Genomic DNA, 27,151 nt, shown 5'->3' on the forward strand with positions numbered 1-27,151 from the left:
ATGAAACATCTGTAAAATGTGATGAAATGCAAATGAAAGCATTTTGCAAACTGTCCTTTACCCTTGTCGTGAACTCCAATGAGTAGGATCTGACTGTCAAGTTGCATCTTTTCAACCAAGGGAAGGATGGTGCTGACTCCATGCCCAGGAAGCAGTTCACCAATTTCATCTCCTTCTCATCAGAGGATTTTCTAGGTGCAGACAGGCAGATCAAAAAGCACTGTGGGCTAGGCAGGGCTGTTCAGCAAAATAATGTGATGGATGAACATCTTTCTCTTTCCGCAGGGAGAGTCCAACAGTCAGGGTAACCTTCAACACATAGACAAAGGAGGCAGCCTCCCAGAACAGCATGATTTCAGGACCCTAGGAAGACCCCTCCTATACCCCTATACCTACAAACCTCTTAGCTGGCACCTGAGAGAACACTATTTCTATCTCTTTTATGCTAGTTTTAGATCCCTGTTAATGCACAGGTACCCCTGGTAAGAATAACCTATCAGTCATTTTCTTTCTTAAGCTAAATAAAGTCTTAGAGCATGAGTTTTGATAGGGAAGGAAAAAGCATATCGCAGAGGACACTGGGTGCTTCCAGCAGGAAAGGGGAAGGGAGTACCATTTAGGGAGGGGAGATGATCAGGGAGCTGCAGTGCTAAGGTTGACTAATGAAAGCTGTAACTTTGAAGTCTATACCATGCCATGACCGCTCTCAGTGTTCTCCAGGCTTAATTCACACAGTCCTCCATCTTATGAGGCAGAGCTATTATAATCATCCCCACCGGAGATGAGGACATAGAGAGTGAAAGACTAGGCACCTGAAAAGACTTGCTCAAGCTTACACAGCTTACAAATAGCAGATTTCCAATCCAGGCAGTCTGGCTCCTGAGTCTGAGCCCTGAACCACTATAGGAACCATTCATGTACATTACAACTTTGTCATTGTAGTGACGATTCATCCTGTTTTATCACCACTGAAATGGCTCTAATAAGACTCTCCTTGTCCCCCATCAGGCTGACCTGATGAGGTTGGTACTTAAAGCCCAAAAGTTGCACTGTCTTGATGAGCCCTGCAGTACACCGTTTGCCCCACAGAGCTCCTTGGGGAACCTTCATAAGAGAAGCACTGAGGTTTTGGCAGCTCCTTTGCAAATGAATTTCTCAATAAAGAGCAGATAAGGAGGTAAGAGGTAGGCAGGGTGCTGGGCAGAAATGGAAGGCTACCAATTTATAACAGATGCTGGGGAGGTTAGACTATTTCTGCTGATATGTACTCAGTCCCAGAATCATAACAAGGTTTTTGTCCCTATGGATGAATCAGCACCACCCTGGTTCTGAGGCTGGATGAGGGGAATGAGGTAATGGAGTTGAAGTTCGAAGCACATTAATAATACAGTCTCCAGGATGGGCAGTGCCGGCCCCCTGGCATCCTTGTCCACATACAAATAGAAAACTAGTGTTTCTGGGCCATCCAAGGTAGCACTTTTCACAAATATCAAACATAAATAATTTAAGAGGCAATGTTTAAAATTGTGAAAGACAAAATCCCAGGTGCATTTGCTGCTCGGCTCTCTGTGTGCCTCTGCCCCACCCGCATCACCACGGGGACGTCAGGCAGGGTGAGGCCTCGGAAACACTGTCACTCTGACACCTCACTTAAATTCTTCTAGCTACTTGTGCTTGTGTCATCATTTTGAAGAGGGTCAAATAATAGAATAATGGATTTCAAGTGACATTACCTACTTAAATTACCTACTTCAACACAAAGATGGAAACCAAATGTCCATGATTTTAGGAAGAAAAGTTACCACTCTATTTTGTATAGAATTTACTTATAGCTCTGTTGGAGGACCCCTGAAGTAGGGAAAAATCAAGTACAATATAGAGCAGAATTAACTGTCACATGAATCATTTATTTTAATAGTGACGATATTTATTAAACCTCTTGAATACAGCCTCACACACAAAACTCTTTTCACATTTAGACGTACTATATAAAATTGAGAGACCTTTCCATTTCTCTAACAATCTCAAGTTTGAAATTAGTAATAACCTTCCTTAGCCCCAGTCACAGCTGAGACATCCAGTTAATGAGTAAAATGAGAAGTATGAGCCCGCCTTCACATTTGTCAGTTCGTTAAGTCAAATATGCCTGGTAGCTGTGATGGCCAGACTGTGTCAAGATTACATGGTGAACTGTTTAAACTCAACACGTTATACATGTGTTCATACAATTAATTGGTTACTCATTGTTTAAAGTAAGAAGGCCGAAAAGGTATAAATTCTGCCACGCCTGCTAAATTACCTTGTGTAACAGAGGCTTTCCTGCGTGAAATGTCATTCCCAACAAAATCATGTTTCATCACTACAAATGTAGCAAGAAAATATACAATATTAGTGAGACCAAAATAGTATGTCAGATTAGATTTACCAAAATGAGCAGAGTAGAATTTCTGGTCATCTTACACCCCATGTGATTGAGAAACAGGATCTACCCAAAGCCTGAAATGATGAGTTGATAACAGAAATATGGTCCTGTCATGAAATTTATCAGATGCGTCCCTTTGCCAAGGAAATCAAAACACAAAAAAGGACAGCAACACCCAACAGCGTGGGAAGAAGGGGAAGACAAGATGGCAGAGATTTTTTTTAACTCCACAATGTCAAGGGAAAACAAACTGTGGACTGTCAAAGCAAAATCTGACGCAGCTGAGTGCTGTGCTTGGCAGGCCTGGCGCTCGGGTCCGCTGTTTTGTTGGGGCCCGCCGCCGTGGGTTAGGCTAGACCTTTGAAGAGCAACCAGCCTCACGGTGGGTCATGGAGCGGTCAGCTGCTCATCTCTACTGTTGTTCCAAGTGACCTACCCCGGCCACTATGGGAAGAAGGGAATGATTTCTTTCAGGAATTGGGCTATTTATAAAATAAATATAAAGTCTAATATCTATTATGCCCAAATGATAGTGCAGGAGAGCTCCGGCGGCTGTCTATTTGCTGAACATCAGCCTCCTGTGCGTATAAATTGCCCCGTACTGAGGAGAAACACAATACAGTTCACCCGAGACTTGGCTGCAAGGTAGAGCCGCTTGTCTGTGGGCAAGTAATGACTTGCGTTTTCAGCTGCTTCTTGGTAAGAGCTTTAGTAATTGGAATCAGTTATTCAAAACATCGCTAAATGTGATTTAAATGGCAAGGATTTAATAACAGAGAAAGAAGCCATTAAAGGAGTTCAAGCAGGGGAGAAGGGAATTCCGTTTTTTAGAGCAGAGGGAGAAAAATAAAGCAATTACTTGATGTAAAGGCCAGAAACAGGACTCCTGCTGTCAGGGAGAAATCAAATCTGTCAGCAATTAGTGGGATCTTAGGAGGCAAAGAACTCTGCAGTGTTGAGCAGTGAATAAGGGGTTAGCAATTATATGAACTGATAAAAGTGTTCTGGTTTCCAAACAGCAGGTTAACAAGCCGTACTTTTTTCATAACTTGATGCAGATGTGACGAGTCACCCTTTATGATATTCCGCAGTGGTCCGCCAGGGAAGTACCTTAATAAGCGCATTGTGCGGCCTCTTTCCATCTCGAACTGGGTTCGTGCTACCTATCTCAAAACGACGCTCAGGAGAGCATTTTGACGGCAAGGTTCTTTAATTAAAAAAATAGAATAGTAATTTCCATGAATACGCAATTATTAAAATCCAAGCGGGAAATCCACATCCCTGTGTCCACTCTTCCCAGGGGGTTGGTAGTTACTAGTATTTTCAGCTTGAAAAGAACATGACACAGTATAAAGTAGGAAAACTTTTCATCAAACAAAGAAGTTAATCTTATTACGATGTGCTTATTATTTTTTAGTCTTAGGAATAAAAAAATCAATGACGGATATTTATGCACGTATGTGGCCCAAAAATGACTCCAATCTGAGCTCTTTAAAAATCACTTTGTATTGACGGATGTGGGTTGTGAATCTCGGTGTGTTATGTGAAGTCATATCAGAAAGGAAGATCAATTGTTCCGTCACAGAACAGTTATAGCCTTTCAATACAGGGAGCTGCTCTCTGTGCTGAGAGAGCACTCAGACGTCAGTAAAAGATGATATTTGAGGTAAGGTCATTTGAAAAGACTCCCCTAGAATCCTCCTTGACTAGCTATGATGGTTACCTATTTATGTTTTCACTGACATGTATTCTGTTTGAAAGACGTCAGCAATTATACCTGAGCAACAATACTGCAAAGAGAAATCCATCATCCAGCACCTGCTACTGATTTGTCAATTGACGAGACAAATAAAAATGAGAATTTCTTTTTCTTCCTTTTTTTTCCCCAGAGGCACTCAGTCTTAACACATTTAGGCAGGGAGGACCTTCCCGATTCCACTTTAAGCACAGTATAAGCTAATCGTTGAATAGTTTTCAAATATCCAATCAATGTATCTGCAGGGATGTTTCCCTTTGGAACAAAACTCCTCTCACCAGAAAAACCTCACCCCTCCTTTCTGGCAAATCATTGTGTTGGGTCTGCAGGGCTCCCACTGCCGAAAGACTAAGCGCCCTTAAAGGCCAACGATCATGAAACATCTGTGAAATGCAAAGAGATTTGGGGGTGTAGGATCACCAGGTGTCGCTTAAGGGCAGCTTTTAATCCCGCTATGAAGGCCACATAAGTTCTGTTACTTTTCTCTTTTGCAGCCAGGCTTTCCGTTTGACATTATTATTGTATGTTCTGTATAATATTGTATATTAATATCATATACGTTATCGCTCAGTTTTCTTAAGTATTATGTTTGTTTTATGCAAATTTACAAACAGCATCTCACAGACGTTGTTGGGTAGGGTGGAGAGCCGGACGTGGCACGAAATTGGGAGTGAGGGCGCGTCAGCTCAAGCAGCTACAGTTCTATCCAGAGAACTAGAGCTGTGCTCTTTACATTGCTGTGAAATATCCCAAGTACATTCACCATATAGACTTACAGAGATCCCACACCCCAAATGCACCTAAATTTGGCAGACTGTGCTAAGTGTATTCATTTGTGCTAATGTTTCAATTGCTAATAAGCCATGAAAATTGTTTAAAAAGACAAATGTGACACTCCCATTATTGACTTGTTAATTCATATACGTATATACACATATACATCCACACACACACACACACACACACATATATACGTATTTTTTAATTTAGAGGACTGCAATTTTTGGACTTCCTTAGTTCATTCCTGATTTTTTTTATTGAGGTATAATTGACATATAACATTGTATTAGTTTTAGGTGTACAATCTAATGATTTGATATATGTATACACTGCAAAATGATCACCACAATAAGTCTAGTTAACATCCATCATGGCCCATAGTTACATATTTTTTTCTTATGATGAGAATTTTTAAGATCTACTCCTTCTGATTTTTTTTTTTGTCATCTCTCATTGTCTAATTACAAAACTCACTTAATTCCAAAAGACACTGAAAGCAACTGAGTTAGGGAAGTGATGAAGATGAAAAACAGAAGATAAAAATAATATCCAGCATAGGGAAATGTGCCCATGAAGAGTTTGCCTTGTACGACTGTGGTTTTCCTATGATGACTGCACTGAAATTCTTATCAGCCAATCCAACTCTCTCTTTTGGGTCAGGTTGATGGGGTGCTAGGCTCTGGTCTCATCTCAGTGAGGAGGGACTCACATTCAACTGAGTTTTAATACATGGACAATGAATTTCCATATGACCTTACCTCGCTCTGCCACTGTGATCCTTTAACAAATAGGTCCTCAGTTTCCTCATCTGGAAGCGGTAATATAGCATTTAACAGAATGGCCTTGGAGTTTTCTACATTCCCCAGAAATTATAAAATGATGAGATAATCTTGCCTAAGAAAAAAATTGGAGTAAATGTCCTCTTAAAGGTAGGGAAAACAAATATGATGCTGTTTACTGGGTGTAGGGTAATCCAGTAATACCTCACTGGCTTTACTTAGTTAAGTTGTAGCATCAACTCTGGTTTCTCGTTCAAAACACCTGCAAGGGGACAGAAGCAAATAAGCATCTGGCTTGTCCCAGCAGAATGTAGTTGTGAGATGAAAACATTTTTTTAAAACATGCTTCATGTGACATCACTGAGAAAGCTAAGCATATTTAAGCAACACATACGAGAGACTCAATATTATTCAGAGTAGAATGTAAAAAGCCCAAGTAAACATTCTACATGATTCATCAAGCCAAGTTGAAAGCTGTTGAGATAACGTCTCTACTAATAGTCACAAAAGCGTCGTCATTAGCCAGAGGTAAATACATGCTGAGGAAGGTTCAGAATCCAGCTCCCATCTTTTGAACACTGCCTGAGAGCAGAGCAGTTGCCTAAATGGCTTCACTGTGTTCTGGTCTGAGGATGCAGTTCCAGAGCGTGAGGCAGAGACCTGTGCCAGAGCAGTGGCCACCGTGTGGGTGCCAACAAGACACTGCAGCTCAGGGCCTCGGACTGGATACAGCGTGTCCTTAGCTCCAGGATCAGGCGTCGGAGCCGTCTTGGTGTGCGACTGTCATGAAATTCAGGACAGCCGGATGGGGGACTGTGTGAATGTTGTCACTCTTCGCACGGAACTGGATACCATTTGCGGGAGCAGTCCTGCTTTCACGAATTGGCCATTGATGAGTGTCAAGCAGGACCCGAGACTGTTGCCAAATTATGAATCTTCGTGTGTCCATTAGGATGCAGTGTGAGAATTTTGATATGTCTGTCTGACAATTCTTAGGGAAGTAAATCCTAGCAGTTTGCCGGCACGGCAGCCTTACTTGGCAGCAAGAGGGAGAGTCTGGTGGACTGCAATCTTTTGGGGGTTTGGGGTGGGGAACCTTTCGGGCTTCGCTGTAAAGCGACTTGCTAAATCACTTCCGCCAGGTGAGGGAAGGAGTGGCCTGCCTGCCTTTCACACTGCCTTCATATCCTGTCCTGGGCACGGTGGCAATTAGGACATTCCTTCTGTTAAAGGATCTGATTGAACTTTGTCTTTTAATTTTGTGATTTTGATCTCCCTGAATTACTGATTAATCAACCTTTCAAGGAGGCACTCATCCACCTGCTTGGGGGCGCATGGTAAAGTATGCTGGTGTTGTCAGGCTGGTGCCACCATTCCTGTTCTTCTGGTTGGTACTGCAGGCTGGGAAAGCGAAGTGGAACAACGTGTGTCACCTCCTTGCCACATGGATTATTTCTTACCTTCTCAGTAGCCGTGTTACATGGAGGACTTCGCCTCCAGGACGCCATCTCCACCTTCACGGGTGCTGTGGGTGGACCGACAGCTTCCTAAGGGGTGTTGAAGTTGGCTACACTCTCTGTGAGGGGTGCGCATCTTCCTCCTGTCAAACTCTCAATGAGAACCCAGAGATGAGTTTTAAAAGCCATCTAGACCATGAACTTTCCTGTATTTTAAGAAAAACAGGCTATTTTCAGTGTAAGGATTTATTTTATAGTATTATTCACAGATCTTATGAAAAAAACACCTTTCCATGGGGCATATCTTAACTACAATGTTGGATAGCCATATGTAAATTTGCTGTTTTTGCTTATTTTCACCTAAAACAAATGTTGATATGTATATGTGGAAATGGCACAATCTGTGAGATTAAACAAAGAGAGAATTAAATGTGTTTGATTTCACCCATTCTTTTGACACGAAACTCAGATTCTTAGCTTGTCTTCTTCCCTTCAGGTTGAATCCTCTTAGTAGGGTCCCTACTGCCTGTTTTTAGTAGTAACATGTTCATGCACTGCCTAGGGACCCTACAGTATCTACAGAAATGACTACTAGAAACACAAATCAGCAGGGCTAGTTTTTTTCCCTGTAATCAATGGCAGGGAATCTCTGAAAAATAAATGGGAAAACTTTGACACAAAGCATTATTCATTTGATACTATCATGAAACCTTATTGATATAATATTGAGTAGTAGCGAAGGACCTAATTTAGAGCAGACTATAGAGGTTAATCTGCCCACTGTCTCTAACTAGGTCTGTAATCCAGGAAGAGATAAGACATTTAAAAAGTGGGCTCTCAGGGTTCCATACTTCATGTTGCTATTTTGAGCCATCACCAGAGTTTTCTTCTAGAATACAGATATTCTGAAATTCCATATTATTCTCATATCCAGAGTATGGCACTGTTTCGGCCCTCTCCCCTCTTCCTCTCTCCCTCTGATAAAATCCTGCATCGTACAAACCTGAGTAGGTAAAAAATGCATGTTGCTCTGAATTACGTTCACGATGGAGCAGCCATCAAAACAAACCCCCACAGGATGAAACTCACATGATGGAAGAAGGGTATGGGTCTGTTCATAGCCTTGAAAAAGCGTGTTCAGAAACAGATCATCCTGTATGAGAGGAAGTAAAAATGGGAATGCTTCTTACCTTTATTAACTAGTTTCTGGAACATTTCTATTTAGTCAGCAAGTTTTTTAAAGGGCGTTTGCCAAAAGTGGGAAATGTAAATTAGAGGCATTGGCCATTACACAGAAAATAAAGAAATTGTCAGAAAAAAAAACCGTAGTGTGATGCCAATGGCACTGTGGACTAGCCATTGATGGAGTCTCACCATAATGTCATCTGTGAAATTGAGCCACGGGTCCTTATAATTGTTGAAACTCTTATAAGGAGAAAGTTCTAAACTGCCTTCAATGGGAACAAAGGCAATTCTGCCTTATCTGAGTTCTATCCTTTGGGTTATGATTGTACAAAGTATCAGGGTAATTGTGTTTGGAGAATGAGTTAAGTATGAAAGTCTTGGCAGTAACAGGAGGCGAGGACTATGCTATTGGTGTGGTATTCTGTTCTCCCATACGGGTAGAAAACTAAATTAATTTTATTTTTGTGACCTTATGGTGATGTAATGTCTTTTATTATGAAAACTTGTCATTGACTTACAAGTAATTCAAAATTATCTTGATTTTTTTTCTTCCCCCATTTATGATAAGAAATCTCTGCTGATCTATCTATCCATCCTCTTGCCTTATTTCAAATACTTTTGATCCCAAGTATATATTTGTGAAGTAGCTGAATAGAGTTAGGGATGTGGTTTGTGGCCATGAAACTGAGCAAGACGAGTTGTTCCTTTTTACAGTTTGGCCTACAGTTGGTATTGTCTTTGACTTATCAGCACCGTGTTCCAACCAGTTGACCCAATGACACCATAACTGCATTTAGAGACATTTAGACTCATTTGGAGACTTTGTGTTCTATGTGAAATTTGCTATGGCATAATGATCAGTAAAATAGAGAGCAAGACACCCAGGTTCCAGCATGGGGGCTATTAGCATCCTATTCACACGGAACAATCAGTTCTCTACACTACAGCTTCCTTTTTGCAGAGTAAAGATAACAATGCCTGCCATGTGTACTTTACAGCTTTGTCATGACGAACAATAACTGAGAGAATAGGCATTATTAACATAAATAAATCATGACATGTTTTTCATATAACTAACAATTTAGTCAACATAATGACAATTTCATGTCTAATAAGAGAAGTTTTACTTAAAGTCCTGTGATATACTCTTCTCCTTCTTATGTGATATTAATGTGAAGTATCTAGCATTCTTGCATCAAAGAGCTTCCCCAAAGTGACACGAACTTACTCGATGGCCATCCATCCCTGATTTTTTTTTTGTGACATTTAGGCTATGTCAAATTTTAACAACTGTTACACACAAAGTGCTTTTGGGGTCTGTTGCCTCTGCCCATTTGGCCCGTCTCCATCCGTGAACACCGCGCTGAAGTGGTGGTCTTTGTGCCTTTCTCATTGTTATTCTCGGGTGCCATAGTCACTTGAATACTTGAGCGGGGGAAGCAACGGTCCCCGGCGTCAAGTCAGTTTCAGCTCTTGAGATCTGAAAGGCAGCCACTTGGAGTTCATTACACAGTTCTGCTCAACGCTCCTGCCTTAACATTGTATTGCACAAGAATTCTAAATTCATTTTGGCTGCGTTACAAGGCCTGTTTTCTGCCTGGATGCCCAGGTCTCTCTTTCTTTCTATTGTCTCTGGTTGGTGTCCAGGAATAAAGGATACTTAACATTTAAAAAGGCAGAATTGTTTGCAATGAAAATACTTCCCACTAACTGGCACTCTGAGAACATTAAAGACTTAAATGAGGACAGTCACTTCCTTTGGAAGTGTGTTTATTTTTAAGCATCTTTTTGGAAAAAAAAGTTCTCTCTTTGTGTATCTTGCTCATCTTAATTTATGTTTGCAGTTCACGAGAACTTTACAAAAAAAGGGAATTTCTTAATGCAAAAGACCCTTTATTGGATAGAAGCTTTAATGCTCATATACCTGGCCAAATCTCTTGTGTATGAAAACAGAAACCTTTTTCTCAAGCTTCTTGTGACATACGAGGTCTTCACGCTGGAACGTGAGTTAAACTGTGCTGAAATATAAATGTTTTTAAATACATCTTGGCATTTTCTTGGTAATCGGCTAGGAATTAATTCATTCCATTTTGTTTATTGGGCACAGTAAGCAACAAGACTGTGGGATTTAATAAGCCCTGGATGCCTTGGCTTTCCTGTTTTAAGTGCAGCATATCTAGACAGTATTCTTTATAGCAGTGTGTAATTTGGAGACATATGTCTGTCAGCCTCAGAAAAAGAAAAGCCATTTAACTGCTTCTTTTGAGAGGCTGAATAGGAGCAGTGGGTTTAGGGAGATGGGAGGGAACAGGCTTGCCTGCATGTTTGAGTGTGTGCGTGTGCGCATGTGTGTGCATGTGTGCGTGCTGTTTTCCACAGGGAGAAACTAATCTCTTGGCTTAGATCCACCTTAGTATTAGCCTCAGTGCGTTCCTCCCTCCTTTACTCTAAATCATTATTAAGTTTATTACTTCTTTTTTCTTTTGCTGGAGAAGATTAATGGCTTTCCCTGGGCAAAGGGAACTCTGCAGAGCCCAGTGGCTCTATAAATAGCACCTGCTGCTAATTCTCCAGTGCCCGGTATCTCCCCAACACATCTTGGTCTTTAAACAATTTGTTCAGAAGAAGAAAGCTAAGGGTCACTGTGCACTTTGGTGTTACTCAAAATGTGTTTTATGGATAGTGGGTTTTTCTCCAGGAAGTTTGGCCTGGCAGGTCCTTTAGAGAGACTGGCCATCCCAGCACCTCCCCAGGGAAGCATGCCTCACTAACCAAGCCTGTAAGGATATCACAGAACCTGTTGGTCCTGTAGGGGTGGCGCCATGCTAATAGGTTTTGCCATTAACTCTCCCCTCTTTTTCTAATTTCTTCTCTCTTGGTAGGTTTCAGGCTCAGCTGAACTGTTCCGATAGCCCAGGGGAGACGTGACTTCATGGAGTTATAAAACATAAAAAGGGAAAATTGCAATGCTATGGTTCGGTGACTTGTGGTTTCAGAAAATAGAATGCTTCTGGACAATGCAGATCGCAGGAAGGGTCACTGGTCATCATTTTAGAACCATCTTCAACTTGAGGGGTTCGTAGTAAGAACAAGAGGGCACCTAACCTCTGGGGCACATAGCAGTTCAATAAATCTCTGTTGAACGAGTGGATGAATGAAAGGAGTGATAGTTCTTGTTATCAGAAACACGCTCATCTGATGAGTTAAAGCCAGCACAGTTGCAAGCAGAGTTGTGTGACTTAAGGAGGTCGTGCAGCCTGTTAAGGTAAAGGAAAAGGGAAATAAGGCTCTCCTCTCCTGCTTGATTGTTGCCCTTCAGTAGCTTCTCCTGGGTAGGCCAGATCACCAGCAAAAGAGGGCCGACTGTGTTGTGCATCTGGTGTTTTGCCAGATGCCTGGATGAAACCACTGAACCGTATACTCTGTACGTTAAATGCAGAGTTCTCTTATAAATATCTTCCATTGCTCTTCAATATTTACATGTCATCTTGAGAGCAGTGATTTTTTTTCTGCTTTGTGTGTTAAGTGAGACCAACGAAAGATCTAAGGATGTTTCTCAGACCTTGAATGGAACACTAGGAAGTTTCACTTTCTGTATACCAGCTTACTACTTGGATTCAAATTTGAAGTTTCCATTTTCATAGAATAGGACTAAATGACAATGCCAACTAACCTTTAGGTTAAGGATTTTATTTGCCCTTATCATATGCAAATGCTTTCTCTTCCTGTTTATTTTATCAGAATTATCATATAATTACACAATAGCATCTTATAACTGAAAGCTGCCTCAGAGATAATTTAAAATAATCATTGCCTTTTGCAGATGAAGAATCTGAGGCCTGGCAAGATGAAGCTCCTTGCCCAAGGTCAGTCAACTTATAAAGAGCAGAGTTGGACTAGAACCTGGGCTTCTTATTGCCTGTGTAATATTCCTCCTGTTATACCATGTTGTCCTTAAAAACTCATGTCAGTGTTATCTTCGTTTCTACCATGGCAATGTGAATTCCTTAAGCCAATGATTTTTAAACTTTTAAAAAAAGGATCCTTTAAAGTACTTCATTATATGTACACAGGTAAGAAACGGAACTGCTTTGTTGAAGAGGGGCAGAGGTAGGGATGGGAGAAGCTGAAGTCCATCATATTAACATGCCCCCCCTTTATGGCCTCCCACCCTGGGCAGTCTCTCAGGCAAATCCAAGGAACCCAGGAGACGAGGAAATCAGTTTGAAATATTACTACTTGTGCACAAGGAAAAACACCTCAAATCTATCTGGATAGAGGAAGGGTTTTCAATCAAATGAGTTTTCAAAGGATTGGCTTCATCCAAAACCACCAATCAAGGAGTCACAGAACATCGTTATCTCCAGACAGCACAAAGCTTGGCACATCTTGGTTGTTTAATAAATTTTGTTAAGTGAATAAATTAACAAAGGATGGCAATTCAATCCTTGGAAACGCTTAACCACTTCTCATTGTCGATTACTCTTTCCCTCTCCTGTGTTGCCGAAAGGCATCATATATGCCTTTGCTAACACGTTTTCCTTGTTGTACTTGGCTCAGTTTTGACCTTGAATGGACTGGCAAGTCCTCCAGAGCAGACCTCTGAACTCACAGTCCCCAGGATACACTGGATACACAGTAAGCTTCAGTAAGTGCTTGCTGTTAAAAGAAGGGTGATTGGAAGCACCTCAAGCCTTGAGTACTAAGGCAGGATTTCTCAACCTTGGCATTATTCACATTTGGGGCTGGACAATTCTCTGTTGTCGGGGGATGTCCTGTGCCTTGAAGGATATTTAGCAGCATCCCTAGCTTCTACCCATTAAATGCCACTAGCACCACCCCTCCAAGTTGTGACAACCAAAAAAATCTCCAGACGTTGCCAAGTGTTCCCTGGTGGACAAAAGTGCCCCTCATTGAGAACCACAGAGCTAAGGGACGTTCTTGTTTTCTTTCCTCTGGGCTTCTGGGTTTCAAATGAGCGTAGTCCGAAATGGGGTTATTCTAAAATGCAAAATGTTTTGAGAAGTAAAAATAGGCAGTTATATTCCTCAAATCTAGGAGTTTAAGAATAAGTACTATCAGCTATTAATTCATTTCACCCACCATATATTTTATTTTGAGGGAATTTTAGTGGAGAATACAATGTTTGCTAGTTTTGGAAGACCATGTTCATTTCATCAAAGAACATAATGCCATTATTCTCTTGTGACTTTGGTTTGAGGTTGGCTAAATGCCAGAGTTCCAGGATAGAGAGCAAAAATGGCAGCTTCGTATATGCTTTCAACATCAAGAAGTTGGACTGGCAAACCAGTTGTTTTTCCCTTGTTCGCCTCCCTTGGATGGTTTAGTAGAATGCCCCTATGATTTTAAACAGATGCCCTGCCCAAAGTCCGAGACTCCAAGGCTAGGAGATTTTATGACTCTTGTCTACCCTATCCTAGGGCTCACAAGATAACTTTTTTTGTCATAACATTTTATATTCTGTGAGAGAAATGAAATGTCATTGAATATTTTTTCTCACTAATGGAACTGGGCTTCTCTACTTCCAATGTAATCCAGAGTTTAAAGAAACATCTAAGAACATTTTCCCATATCTCCCTCCCAGAAACACAAGCAAGATGCAGAAATACAAAACACAGTTCTCTAGAATCAGCAGCCTCAACTTCTCATCCTCAACCTTAAAGCGTCCTCTTCAAATGGATCATTTTCCAATATCTAGGTCTCAACAATTTGAGCCTGGATGTCCCCAACTCCTACAAGCTTCTGAGAGCATTCTTGTTATTAATGTCTAAATAAAATGACTTGACACACCTCTAATACTGCAGGCTCTTGGAAGTCAAGCATTTCTATCCCAATATTTCCAGAGGTCGATTCATTCATGCAACGAATATTTATCGGGAATGCTGTGTAACTGAAATGTACTAGATTTCCACTCCTGATTCTTCTTCCCATTGAATTCTCATCCTGCATCCTCGTGCTGTCCTCTCTCCCTCTACTTCACCTCCTCTACGGTCACTATCCTTTCTTTATTCTCCAGAGCACCACAAACTCCAGGCTGCTGCACAAGGTAGACGTTCACAGAAGGTTGATAACATTAGAGAAGATGACAATCTCATGCACGACAAGATATCACTGAAAATTAAATAGTAGTCATCGCTTTTTCTTGAAAGACCCTTTGTCATCCCTGTCACTAGGGATGTCTCATTGACCATCTTCCTCCTCAGGATCTGCTTAACAGGCTGCCATGTTCCCAGATCCTGCTCCCTCTCTTTCCAGATCAGAGAAACCACCTCTTCAAAGCTTCCTTCCTATCTACTGCTGAGGAACACCTCTTAGTTGTGGTGGTTGTTGTTTTTCATCTTATTATCTAATGAAATTTGGGCCTTTGTATCAACCATCTCCTTCCAAACTTTCAAGCATCAAACAAAACCTATGGAAGTGCTCTCCTGGGCCAAAGATTCTACACCCTTAGCAAGACAGAACATTAACAGAAGCTTTGCAATTTTGCTTTCCTCTTTAATTTGCTCCAGTTCATAGTCTTAGGCAGAGTTCTTGGCCAGTACATCAACCTTTGAGATAGAATGAAGGCAGCGGCAATTTGTTTTTCCTTTATCCAGAGCAAAGGGCCAGGGGTAAATAAAAAAAAAAATCCCATTTCATTATGACCTGAGTACACTCATTTCTCCCTTGAACTTTGCCCACAAAAACAAACAAGCTACTAATTCTTATTAGTATCAATTATGAAAACTGAATGGATGAAACTCTACCTCAGGTCCACCAGCTTTTTCCTTTTTAATAACTTTAGCGTAAGTTTTCATGAAAGGAGTAATTATAGTGAATAGGTCAAAGTGAGATTTATTGATTTATTGATTCTGTTCCAGTCCAAGGACCATGGGGAAATATGGATTAGCTCACACTTGGGAATGTAGGTCCTATCAGAAAAAATACCTAACACTATTGTATTGAACATTTGGGCTGTCCTCTATAAAATTCAAACTCTGAAAAGGAAAGAAGATGTTTCCTCCAAGAAAATGCTGAACTTCTTGCCAGGGTTTACAGTGAACAATAAGGCAGGCTGAGTCTTTTTGGGGCATAAAATGGAAGGATGTCGGAGGAGGAGAGCTATATCTGGGTACTTTGACCTAACATTTAGATGAGTATGCTTTTCAGTGCAGAGTTGTGGTACATGGGAAGCTAAGAGTCTGAGTCTATATGCCCTTCTGTGGATGTATGAAATGAATATGTGAAGGAAATAAATGAAGAGTGAAACACACCCTGCTAGTTGGTAACAATATTTCTTGACTAACACAAATAAAATAGGACCGCAAAGGATAAGGATGGATGCTTCTTTTTATTTAGATGCAAGCATTGACCGATGCTTCTCTTAATGACATCAACTCTGCTAATGATTCTTTTCGGCATCCACGGAGCACCGACCGTGTACCAGATACTCACTAAACCTAATCCTCAGCACTGCTTTATCTTCACAGCAATCCTGTGAAGCAGTCATTCTCATCCCCATTTTACTCATGAGGAAATTGAGGCTCAGGAAAGAGAAGTCACTTGTCCTCAGTCTTATCAGTGAGGAACAGAACAAGAATTCCAACCCAGCTATGTCTGACTTCAAAGCTGTGCTCTTTGTTACCTCATATGGCTTCTTTTGAAATGAATTCATTTATTTCCAATTTTGTTCTGTTTTGATTTTCATACCGTATTTTGAAAATCAAACTATATTTATTTTTTATTATGTTAAGTTATACAGTGGTCATTAGGCTAAGCTTCTGATCTGATCCTGTGACTATTTTATTTAATATAATGATTCTTGCCTTATCCCATTGCAGGCAAAAGCAGAAAGAGAAACTTCCATGGAAGTCATGGGCTCCACAATTTTTTTAAAGTTGTTCTATCCTTAAATGTCTGGGTACATTTAGAACCCTTACTTATTTGGCCAAATGGCTCTTTGCCTTCAATATAATTTTAAAACTGGCACTTGTAAATTCCAGCATAATTCTTTGCACATGCTAAGTGTTTAATGAAATTTTGTTGACATAAATAAGTATATTGCATTTTTTTGTAGACTAAAATACGACCCAAGAGTACTTAAGACCTATGAAGTTTGAAAATAACTTTAGTCCCAGAAATAGCCAGCCAAATTTTATGATTTGGTAAAAAAAACAAAACAAAACAAAAAACCTTTGTTAAAATGAGTCTCCTAGTATTTTCTCATGTTTTTCTTGTCATTTTCAGATCTGGCCTTATGTTTTTCTTGTCATTTTCAGATAGACATACACAATTTGTTTGGAGGGCCCTTAGCTTCCCCCCATGTGTCAATGTAGGGATGCTAATAACAGTGCCATTGCTGATCAGGAGTCGGCCACGTGTCAGTCTCTGCGCTGGGTGCTTTTTGATGTTTAAGTCTCATTGCAATCCACCGGGGTGGGTATTTTCTCCATTTGCAGGTGATGTCAATCGTCTTACTGGCGATCCACCATTGAAGTGAAAGAACTGTAATCCAAGCCTTTCTTGGTCCATTTCTGAGCCCCTCCATGCTCTCTGCAATGAAAACAATAGGCTCTGCTCTTCGTGCAAATTTATGCTGTGAAATGTGCTCACATCACTCTTAAGTACCACAGAATGAGATATTTAGCCATTTTCATTTTATCCTCATTGATAACAAAGGGATGATAATAAATGAAATGGCTTCAGCCTTGCTTTGTCCTCTTGTCACCCACACAAACTCAATACAGGGATTCATTTTTTTAACTAAATGCATACATATGTAATATTTCTCCTGGAATTATTGCATGATATGAAACTGAAGCTCCCAGGACCAGAAGGCTGGAGTCCTCCCTCTGGTTCCAGTTCTACTACCAGGTAACCTTTGGCAAGTGACAACCTCTCTGAGCTCAGGCTTCTTCAGCTGCTTTCTCAGTGGCTTTCCAGTTCTAGCATACAATGGCCTTTTCAATAATATTAACATCTTCGAAAAGTGATAGGACAAAGTAACTTTCACCTAATGGTGTGGGCAAGCTGGTGGCTCCCAAAAGATACATCCACGTCCTCACCCCTGGAACCTGTAAATGTTACCTAATATGGCAAAAGACTGACTATTACCTTGTATGGCAAAAAAACGGTGATGAAGTTAAGGATCTTGTGAGGAGGAAGTTATCCTGGGTCATCTGGGTTAGGCTTAAATACAATCAGATGTATCCTTATGAGAAAGAGGTAGAGTTCTGAGACGGAAGAGTAGAAGGCAACGTGGTCAAGGAGGCAGAGATTGGAGTGATGTGGCCACGAGCTGAGGAACACATAGAGGCAAGGAACAGACTGTCCCCTAGAGCCCTCAGAGGCAGTGTGTCCCAGCCAACACCTTGATTTCAGACGTCTGGCCCAGAGTGCTGTAAGAGAATCCATTTCTCTTGTTTTAAGACACCCAGTTTGTGATAATTTGTTACAGCAGCCAATGGAAACTAATACACCTGGTTAGTGCCACAAAATGCTTCTTCAACTGGGTTTTCATATGATACTGGTAGGGGAACAATTATAGAGGAATAAGCACAAGACTTGAATATTAATTAAGCTTTCTCACCTCAACATCCGTCCTGATGTAGCACTCAGAGACTGTCACGTGAAATGTATTTAAACCCTTCTCTTAGAAGACGTCCGGGGCTCTCACTGGGCTTGGTGGGCTGAGACTAGGCTTATGTGTTGTGGGAAACTAGTCCTTGGCTGGAGAGTGTGGAGCAAAGAGGATGAAAGCCACGTCCCTGGCACCCCTTGGAAGAACTGAAAAGGTGTGTCCTGACTGCGAAATCCAAATTGGAAGTGAAAACCAATTACAAAGTGAAAGCTGTACAAGTGGACCAGCAAGGTGGGTAGATTGAGACTCAGGCTCTGCAGTGTGAGGAGAGATTCCCAAGGCCTTGGTCCCCGGTCAGGAGGATTGAGAGATTTGGGTGAAGAGTGGAGGCTGCTCATGGCTAAGAAGAGCACCAACTTTTGTGGAAGGAATCTTAAAAGTCTTATAATCCAACATCTTAGCTATTAATTGAGTTTCTCACCTCACAGCCATGTCATCACCCAACCTCTAAAAATCTCTAACATCATTCATTCACTCACTCACCCATTCAATATTTGAGTGCTTTCTATACACCAGGCCACAACGCTGGATAAGACTAGGAGTTGACAGTCTTTTGTAATAAGATTTAACAAGAGGAGGTGAATGTCATAGTGGAGAAGGACACAATGCGCTGGGGTGGTGAGGCTGGAATGAGGACTTCTGCCTGGAGGACTCAGGGCTGGCATCTTAAGAGGTGATCTTTGAGCTGAGTCTTAGAAGTAAATAGTGTTTGCCCCCTGAGGCAGCTCATTTCCTCTTTGAAAAGTCCTTCCTTACGTTGAACCAAAATATGTGCTTCATTAATTTTTACCCAAACTCTGAATGGTCATTATAACCCAAGCCAATGACTCTTGAGGACTTTGATCTCAATGGATGGAAAGACACCAGGAATGTAAGAAGTGCGCTTTCAGTAAGTCCCTGCCTTTGAAAGGAAAGTACAGAATATTCTCATTTCTTGGACAATAAATTCTTGAATAAGAATTTTTAGGCATGGCCAGAGAAACTATTTAGGTAGTTAATATTACAGAAAGTATGAATTATTAGGCAAATGGCCCATCTTCCTGCTCCACACTTCCGAGTAGATCTCTCCCACATGCAGTAGGAAGGTGGGGAGACAACACAAGCAATGAGATGAGCTGTGTGTAAAAATTCAACTGCTTGAGCCTGAAGCCTGGGAGACAGCAGGGACCCTCCCTACGGAATCCCTCCTCACTTCCTGTTGGTTCTAGCCTTGCTCAGGCTCCATCCACTCCTCCCTGTCCACATCTCTTCCCTAAGTGACTACAGCAGCCTCCTGCCTGGTGTCCACACCTCCATTCACACCTTTCTCCAGCCCATTCTCCATTTAATAGCTAGTGATGCTCAAAAATGCAAATTTGATCACGCCGTCCCAGCCTAAAGCCCTTCACCGTTTTCTCGTTACCTGGGAATCAAGTCCACACCCTGTCGTGTGGGTTATAAGGCCTGTAGGTGCCAGATGGACTGACCCGTTAGTCGCTTTCAAACCGTGCTCATCTTCACTCTCTCACGGCGATGACACTCAACTTTCCTTAGTTCCTTGAAGACATTAGACTCTACCTCATGCCCAGGCCTTTGCACAGACTTTTCCTCTAGCTCAAAACACCCTCATCCTTTTCCCTCCCTACATCCACCGGTTCCTCGCTCCCCAGCAGCTCTCTGTCTGTCTCTCTCTCACACACTCTCTTTTTCTCACACACACAGACCTATACACACACACTTACTAGCCTCTTTAGCCTGCCTAACTCTTGCTTCCCCTCCAAGTTTTGTTTAAATGGCGTGTCCCACAGGAAGCCAGTTCCCCCAACTCCCTTGGCCCCAGCTCACCATAAGCTTCCCCAGTGCCCCTGCATCTCCCCTTCCAAACACTCTTCACTCTTTAATTCCTTAGTTAATGCTTGTATTCCCAGCTAGACTCAGAACTCTACAAGAGCAAAGACTACATCCCTCTTGTTTAGTTTTGTGTCTCTAGTATTGAGGACAGTATCCAACACATAGTAGGCCCTCGATAAATATTTGTTGAATAAATAAATAAATTACTCCAGTGACTGACATGAACTTTTGAATTATTTTGGGTAAAAAACACCTTAAGTAAACTCAGAGGGTGATTATATTATGCCATAAGAAATAGAAAAGTAGGACAGTTTCTTTCTCTTTCAAGAAATTGGCTCTGGGAAAACAACCAGACTGTTAGAAGTTGGAGATGGAGCTTGCTCAGGGTACTGCAGTGAAACGCTTCGGAAACCAGGAGAGGCCCCCCAGTGACAGGAGGTGTTATTCTTACAATTATTTGTGCAGAGTGGTGTCTCCTCCCTTACATGAAGGCAGAGTGGTCTCTGGGGTGAACAACCGAATGGCCAAGCTGGGGCCTGAAAGAGAGCCCTTCCTCCAAACTCGGCCCTGGAATCTCTAAAGGCTCCTTGTTTCCTAAATCCCTCAACTTCGCCTTCAGGGCCCTCCAGCCTCTGGGACCCCTCTTCTTATCTGGTCTTTTCTTTCCTTTTGTTGCTTTCCATTGAAGACCCTTCACTTCAGTGGCTCAGAAATCAACTGACGAAAATGTACCAGGCACCCCTTTTGTATAAGACCCTGTGTTCACAGCTTTAGGAAATGCGCAGAAGAACCACTCAACAAGTGAAGCCGTTGGGCCTGGAGTCTGAAGGTTTGGATTCAGCTCCCTGTGTTTTTCAGTTATATGATCAGAGCAGGTCACTTAACCTCTTTGAGCCTATCTCTTGTGTGTTTCCTCATAGAACTGTTGTGACTATTCGATGAGATAATACATGAAAGTGACGGGCTGGGTACCCGGGTCTTAGTTAGAGCTCAGTAGGTGTCACTGCCATGGTCTTCATTGCATCATCATGTACCATTCCTCCCCTCAGTTGGATATTCGAGTCATAGGCACATAAAAAATAGCTAACGACGTAAGCGAGTCTCTGATAAGCATCAAATGTCTCATTTCCTCTTGCTGCCCTTTCACTTTTCTCTCCTCCCGGTCCTTTCTCCCCTCCTCTTCCTTCAAAGCCAAGGAACACTTAGCTTCATCAATTTGCTCCTTTTCCACGAAGCTTTCCCAGGCCTTTGCCTCCGTAGTGGTCTTCCTCTCCCGCCTCTGGACTCATGGCCTGAGTCATTCATTTGGTTATTAATCATATATGGCCTTTAAGATCTCCCATAAGCTTTGTCTTCCCAATATTAACTCCTTGAAAGCAAGGCTGAGTCATGGTTGTCTGTGTCCTCCACAGGCCAAAAGCAAATATTTCTTGAGCACTTGTTATGCATGAGAGATAACAGTATGTGCTGTGGGCACACCAAGTGCCAGGGCAGAGCTTAACTGTATAGGATTTGGTAATAGATTAATCTAGCATTGTTTTATAAGAGGGTATAAAGCTCACACCCACTTTTGCAAGGAATTGAATTATTTAAGCACCAAGATTGTATGTAGCTTACAGCAAGTAGTCGATTAGCTTACTTAAATTAATTTTTGGCAGCAGCTAATTGGAGCCTCAATTCATTTGTCTTTAAACAGCTAATCCAAAACAACAAAATAAAATGATTAAGTATTTCTTAAACAATATTATTCACAGACTTAAAATATAGAATTTAATTAAATTTGAGTTGCTAATCTTTTTATAAAAATTAATTTCAAGTTCATTCAGGAAAAAAAGGCCGTGTCTACCTCAGGATTCTGACTATGAACATTCGTCACTCAGGCCACCAATTCCTGTAATATCTGGGGATGAGACACAGGGTGTCCTTAGGGACTTCTGAATGGGAAGATTTGGGGTTCAGTCTTCTAACTTAGCCATGGTTTTATTTTTTTAGATATTTCAACGTTTTGCATATAAAGAAAATCCAGTCTCTTTCTCAGGGATGCTGAGTAGATCTAAAATTTGTAAATGAGACAATAACTAAAATCGAAAAGCAACCCAAGCGTCTATTGATAGACAAATGGATAAGCAAAATGTGGTCTATACATACAATGGAATATTATTCAGCCTTAAAAAGGAAGGAAATTCTAACACGTGCTTCAACATGAATGAAGCTTGAGGACATTACACTGAGTGAAACAAGCCAGTTACAAAAAGTCAAATACTGTAAGATTCCACTTATATGAGAAGAGTAGTCAAAATTACAGAGACCAAAAGTAGGAAGGTGGTTGCCATGGGCTGGAGGGAGAGAATGGAGAGTTATTGTCTGATGGGTATGCAGGTTCAGTTTTACAAAACGAAAAAAGGTTGGAGATGGATAGTGGTGATGGTTGTGCAAATTTATGAATGTATTTAACACCACTGAACTGTACACTTATCAACAGTTAAGATGGTAAATTTTATGTTATGTGTGTTTTACCACAATAAAAAAGTTAATAACAAGCATATAAATTAAAACCCTTATAAAATCTTGGAATTAAAAAGTAATAATAAATAATAACTCATGAGGTATATAGGAAATCAAAACTTTAAATTTCAGCAGCATATTAAAAGTGATCAAGGGCAATTTATCCCAGGAATGCAAAATAAATTTAATATTGGGAAATATATTCATATAATGCAACGTATCAACTGAACAAAGGATTAAAAGCATTTGGCCATCTCAACAGATGCAAAAAAAAAGGCATTTTGTAAAATTTGAGTTATACTGAATAATTATTTCCCAAATAGCCAGCATCATACTTAATGGTGCTAGAGTAGAGACCTTTCCACTGAAATAGGGCAGGAAATAAACGTAGCCCCTGGATGTTTTAGCTAATGCAACAAAACGAAATAAAGAAATGAGGATAGATAGATGTAGGTGAGATGGATAGATAGACGTGGACAGACAGATAGAGAGAAAGCAGATGACACAGTTTTAATTATTTAAATGATACAATTGTAAATCTGAAAATCCCAAGAAAACAGTCTGAATTATCTACTACAATTAATGGAAAGTTCAATAAGGGATCTGGTTGCAAAACAAATACGAAATATAGCCTTCCTTTATTCAGCAATATTCATTCAGAAAGGATAATGAAAACCAGTTCGTAGTCTACATTAATATGTGAATAAATATTTCCGTGTCCAGGACCTATTTGGTGAAAAGTGACCAGACCTGAGTGGAGGCCTAGGGCAGATCTGAGTGATGAGGAGCAATGCCACATTCCCAGATGAGATGGCACAATACTGTACAGACAAGGACACTTCCCAAAGTTATCAATGAATGAAATGCAGTTCCATTTAAACCCCAACAGGATGTTTTCTGGGGCTTAACATATAATTTAAAATTCATTAGAAGCATAAAGGCATAAGAATAAACAAAAACTATTGGAAGAAAAAGAGGGAGAAATTGATCTGTCAGCTGTTAAAATATACCATGAAGGTACAATAATTAAAAGCGTGGTTCCAAAAAGCCAAGACAAATAATAAAACAGAATAGCTAACTCAGAAACAGATTGTATATGAAAGAGAGTATATGAAAAACTAGTAATTTTAGAAGTTGGTATTTAAAATAAATAGTACTGGAGTAACTGGTTGTTTAGGAAAGAACAAAGTTAGAGCCTTACCTTATAACATGTATTAAACTAAATTCTATCCAGATTAAAAATTTCTATTCAATAACAAATATTTATTGAGTGCCTACACGTCCCAGACATTTACATTTTAAAATAAAGTCATAACAGCATTTGATGAGAATTTAGGCGACATTTAGAAGGACTTTCTGAAAACAGAAGTTTGGTAGATTTGACTACATAAGAATTTAAAATTTCCAGAAGTCAATAATGAGCATAAATAAAATTAAGGGCAAGCCATAAACTGAAAAGATAGACATTTTCAATCTATATGACAGCCAAAGGGTTGCCACATCTAAAGTGGAAAAACACGTTTAAAATCAACGAGTTAAAAAAGCTACAATAGAAAAGAGACTAAGGATATTAAGAAGCATCTCTATTAGAAGGAGAAATGGCTGGTAGCATATTTTGAAACTTCTTAACTTCACTAATAATCAGAGTGTAGTCAAAACAATACATTCCACTTTCTTACTTTAATTGTAAAGTTAAAAAAATAGAAATGTAAGGAGCATAATGTAAAAATGCTTGTGTGCTCATCACCCAGGATTGACATCTAGTCATTTTTGGTTCTTGTGAGTGTATGGGGTGTGGGTATGAAACAGAGCATTACAGAAAAAACAGAAAACCTCCCAGTTCTGTCCTCCTTGTGTCTTGCTTCTCAGACACAGCCATTAAAAAGAACTTGGTGTGTTTTCTCTGATTCCAAGTTTCAATACTTTCTCTATATAGCTACTATAAATGATATATAGAATAGCAACTTTATGTTTTTCGATAATTTGAATAAATGCTGTCATCCTATACCTGGCATTATACAAGCTTGCCTTTTTTTACACGCCATTTCGTGTCTAAGAATTCATGATGGAATATCTAGATGGAGTTCGTTTATTTAAGTTAGAGTTTTATTTCAGTGTATGGATATACCACAATATATTTATCCATTTCTCTACTTGTGGATATTTAGATTATTTTAGGGTTTTTACTGATAAACATGTACAATGAACATTCTTCGTACACACGTGCAAGAGTTTCTCTAGAAATTGGGTTGCCAGGTCTTAGAGTTGACCTCTTTCAGTTTCACCTGCTACTAACCAACTGCTCTCTACGGCAGTCGCTATCAGTTTCCCTTCCCGTCAGCCGCATGTCTCCGAGTCCTCACCAGTACTTGGTTTTGTCAGTCTTTAAGTTTCTGTCCGTCTGAAATGATATCCGCTTCTGCTTCCACTCACTGCTGTGATTTGGAGAACTTGGCATCTGGGGTTTTCTTTTACTAGTTTCTGGCTCAGTTATGCATTCATTAGTTTTGTTTTGTTATATTTTATCAGCTTTTAAACAATGTCTTTGGAGTAGGTGAGGTTTTTCTCTCTGTCAGCTGAGACAGCTTAAAACCATTTTTCTGTTATTCAATTGGTATCGATTAAAGAAAGAAAAAATTCCCATTGTTGCCAATTGTTAGGGGATATGACTATTCACATATACCATTTGGTAGGAATATAAATGGCAGTATAATTTGAAAATTCATATCGAAAGCCTCAGAAAAATATGCATACCCTTCAAACAGGCAATTCTATCCTGGTAATTTTTCCTAAATAAATCATTAAGGGTGTGGGCAAAGATGTGGCCGCCATCATTGCAATATTATTGGAGGGTGGTGAATTGCACTAATGGGAAATGTTTTTAAGTGAGCCATGTGTAGGGTTTTGGACAACTGAAATATTTAGGATATGCCGTCTTCCCAACCAAACATACTTTTCTCTCTCCTGGTTGTTAAAATCCTCATTTGGGATAATTTTATTGTTTTTTTAAGATTGGCACCTAAGCTAACATCTATTGCCAATTTTCTTTTTTCTTCCTCTTCCTCTCCCCAAAGCCCCCCAGTACATAGTTGTATATTCCAGTGGGAGGTCCTTCTGGTTGTGATATGTGGGACACCACCTCAACATGGCTTGTGAGCGGTGATAGGTCTGTGCCCAGGATCCAAAGTGGTGAAACCCTGGGCCAATGAAGTGGAGCACACGAACACAACCACTAGGCCATGGGGCCGGCCACAGGATAATTTTTAATATATCGTTTTGTTAGTAATGCAAAGAGAGCCTTGGTATTTCCATATTACAGGTTTTATGTCCATTAACGTGTAATTATCAAGAAGTTAAAATCATATTTCTCATAAAGATATATGGTGAGCATGTTCAAATATTTATTTAAATCATTAATGAGGGAACCAGGGTGACAAAGCTGGTTCAATGAGGATATGAATAAACGAATGCTGAAATAAGATTCCTAAATAGGATGCAAAACAGTTTAATGTCCTACAGGTCAATACAATCACTACCTTTAGATTTCTCTTTTCCATTGCGCAAAAATCATATGTATCTCTACCACACAGAAATCATTTGCAGCTTATAAAAGTCTACAAGTTAACATAACTTTACTGACTCTGGGCCCTAATCAATAACAAAGAGTAAGGCAAAGTTCCATTTCCCTAGAGAGTCAGATATTTTTAGACAATGCTCCAACAGGACATTGAAAAGTCATGCTGTAATTTTTAAGGCTTATTTCCAAGTTTTAGAAGATTCTTTTGGCAGCCTCAATTATTTCAGTTGATGGTAAAACCACCCTTCTGGCTCCTCAAGTATGAAAGCTGGGGATCATCTTTGGTCTCTAGCTCTCCAGCATCTTTAAGATCTCGAAGTTATCCATCCATCTTCTGCAAGGTCTGAACTATTTATACCTTTCCTTCCATGTCTTCTACTGCTATCTTAATTCAGGCCATTTTTAAAAATTCTACTTGGACCACTGCAGCATCCTCTTAACTGGTCCAAGTCTTTAATGTATTCCCCAATCCATCTAACCATGCTGTTGGCCAGTTATCCTAAAGTACAGATCTGATCATGTACTTTTTATGCCTAACCTCCTTCAATGCCCTTCCTCCCCCACTATTTAAAATGAATTTCAGCGGCCAGCCCAGTGGCTGAGTGGTTGAGTTCATACACTCCACTTCAGTGGCCTGGGGTTTGCTGGTTTGGATCTTGGGCACAGATCTACACACTGCTTGTCAAGCCATGTTGTGTTGGCATCCCATATAGAAGAACTAGAATAACTTACAACTATGTACTGGGGCTTTGGGCAGAAAAATAAAAAGAGGAAGATTGGCAATAGATGTTAGCTCAGGGCCAACACTGCTCACCAAAAAAAGGCATACTTTAAAACGAACTTCAAACTTCTTAATACACTGTTCACGTCTTTTCACAGTAGACCCCAAAGTTTCTGTCAAACTTTATCTTTCACTACAACTCTCCCAAATCTACTTCCAAGAACCAACTACAACAGCCTTCTTGCGATTCTTTGTACACGCCGTAAGTTTCCCTGTCCCACTTGGTTCAGTCCTTTGTGCTCATTATAGTCTTTCATTTTGGAATGTGCATCCACTACTAACCGCCCTTCAAACACTGGCTCGGAAAACTTCTCCTCCTTAACTTCCCCTTCCACACTTAGAATTAATGTCTTCTGGAGTGGCACTCCCATTTTTCTTTGTGGCCTTATCAAGGCACTTACTACATATTGCCATTACTAGATGAATTATCTACATCTCT

The sequence above is a fragment of the Equus quagga genome, chromosome 2, assembly GCF_021613505.1.
Source record: "Equus quagga isolate Etosha38 chromosome 2, UCLA_HA_Equagga_1.0, whole genome shotgun sequence".
NCBI classification, from domain to species: domain Eukaryota; kingdom Metazoa; phylum Chordata; class Mammalia; order Perissodactyla; family Equidae; genus Equus; species Equus quagga.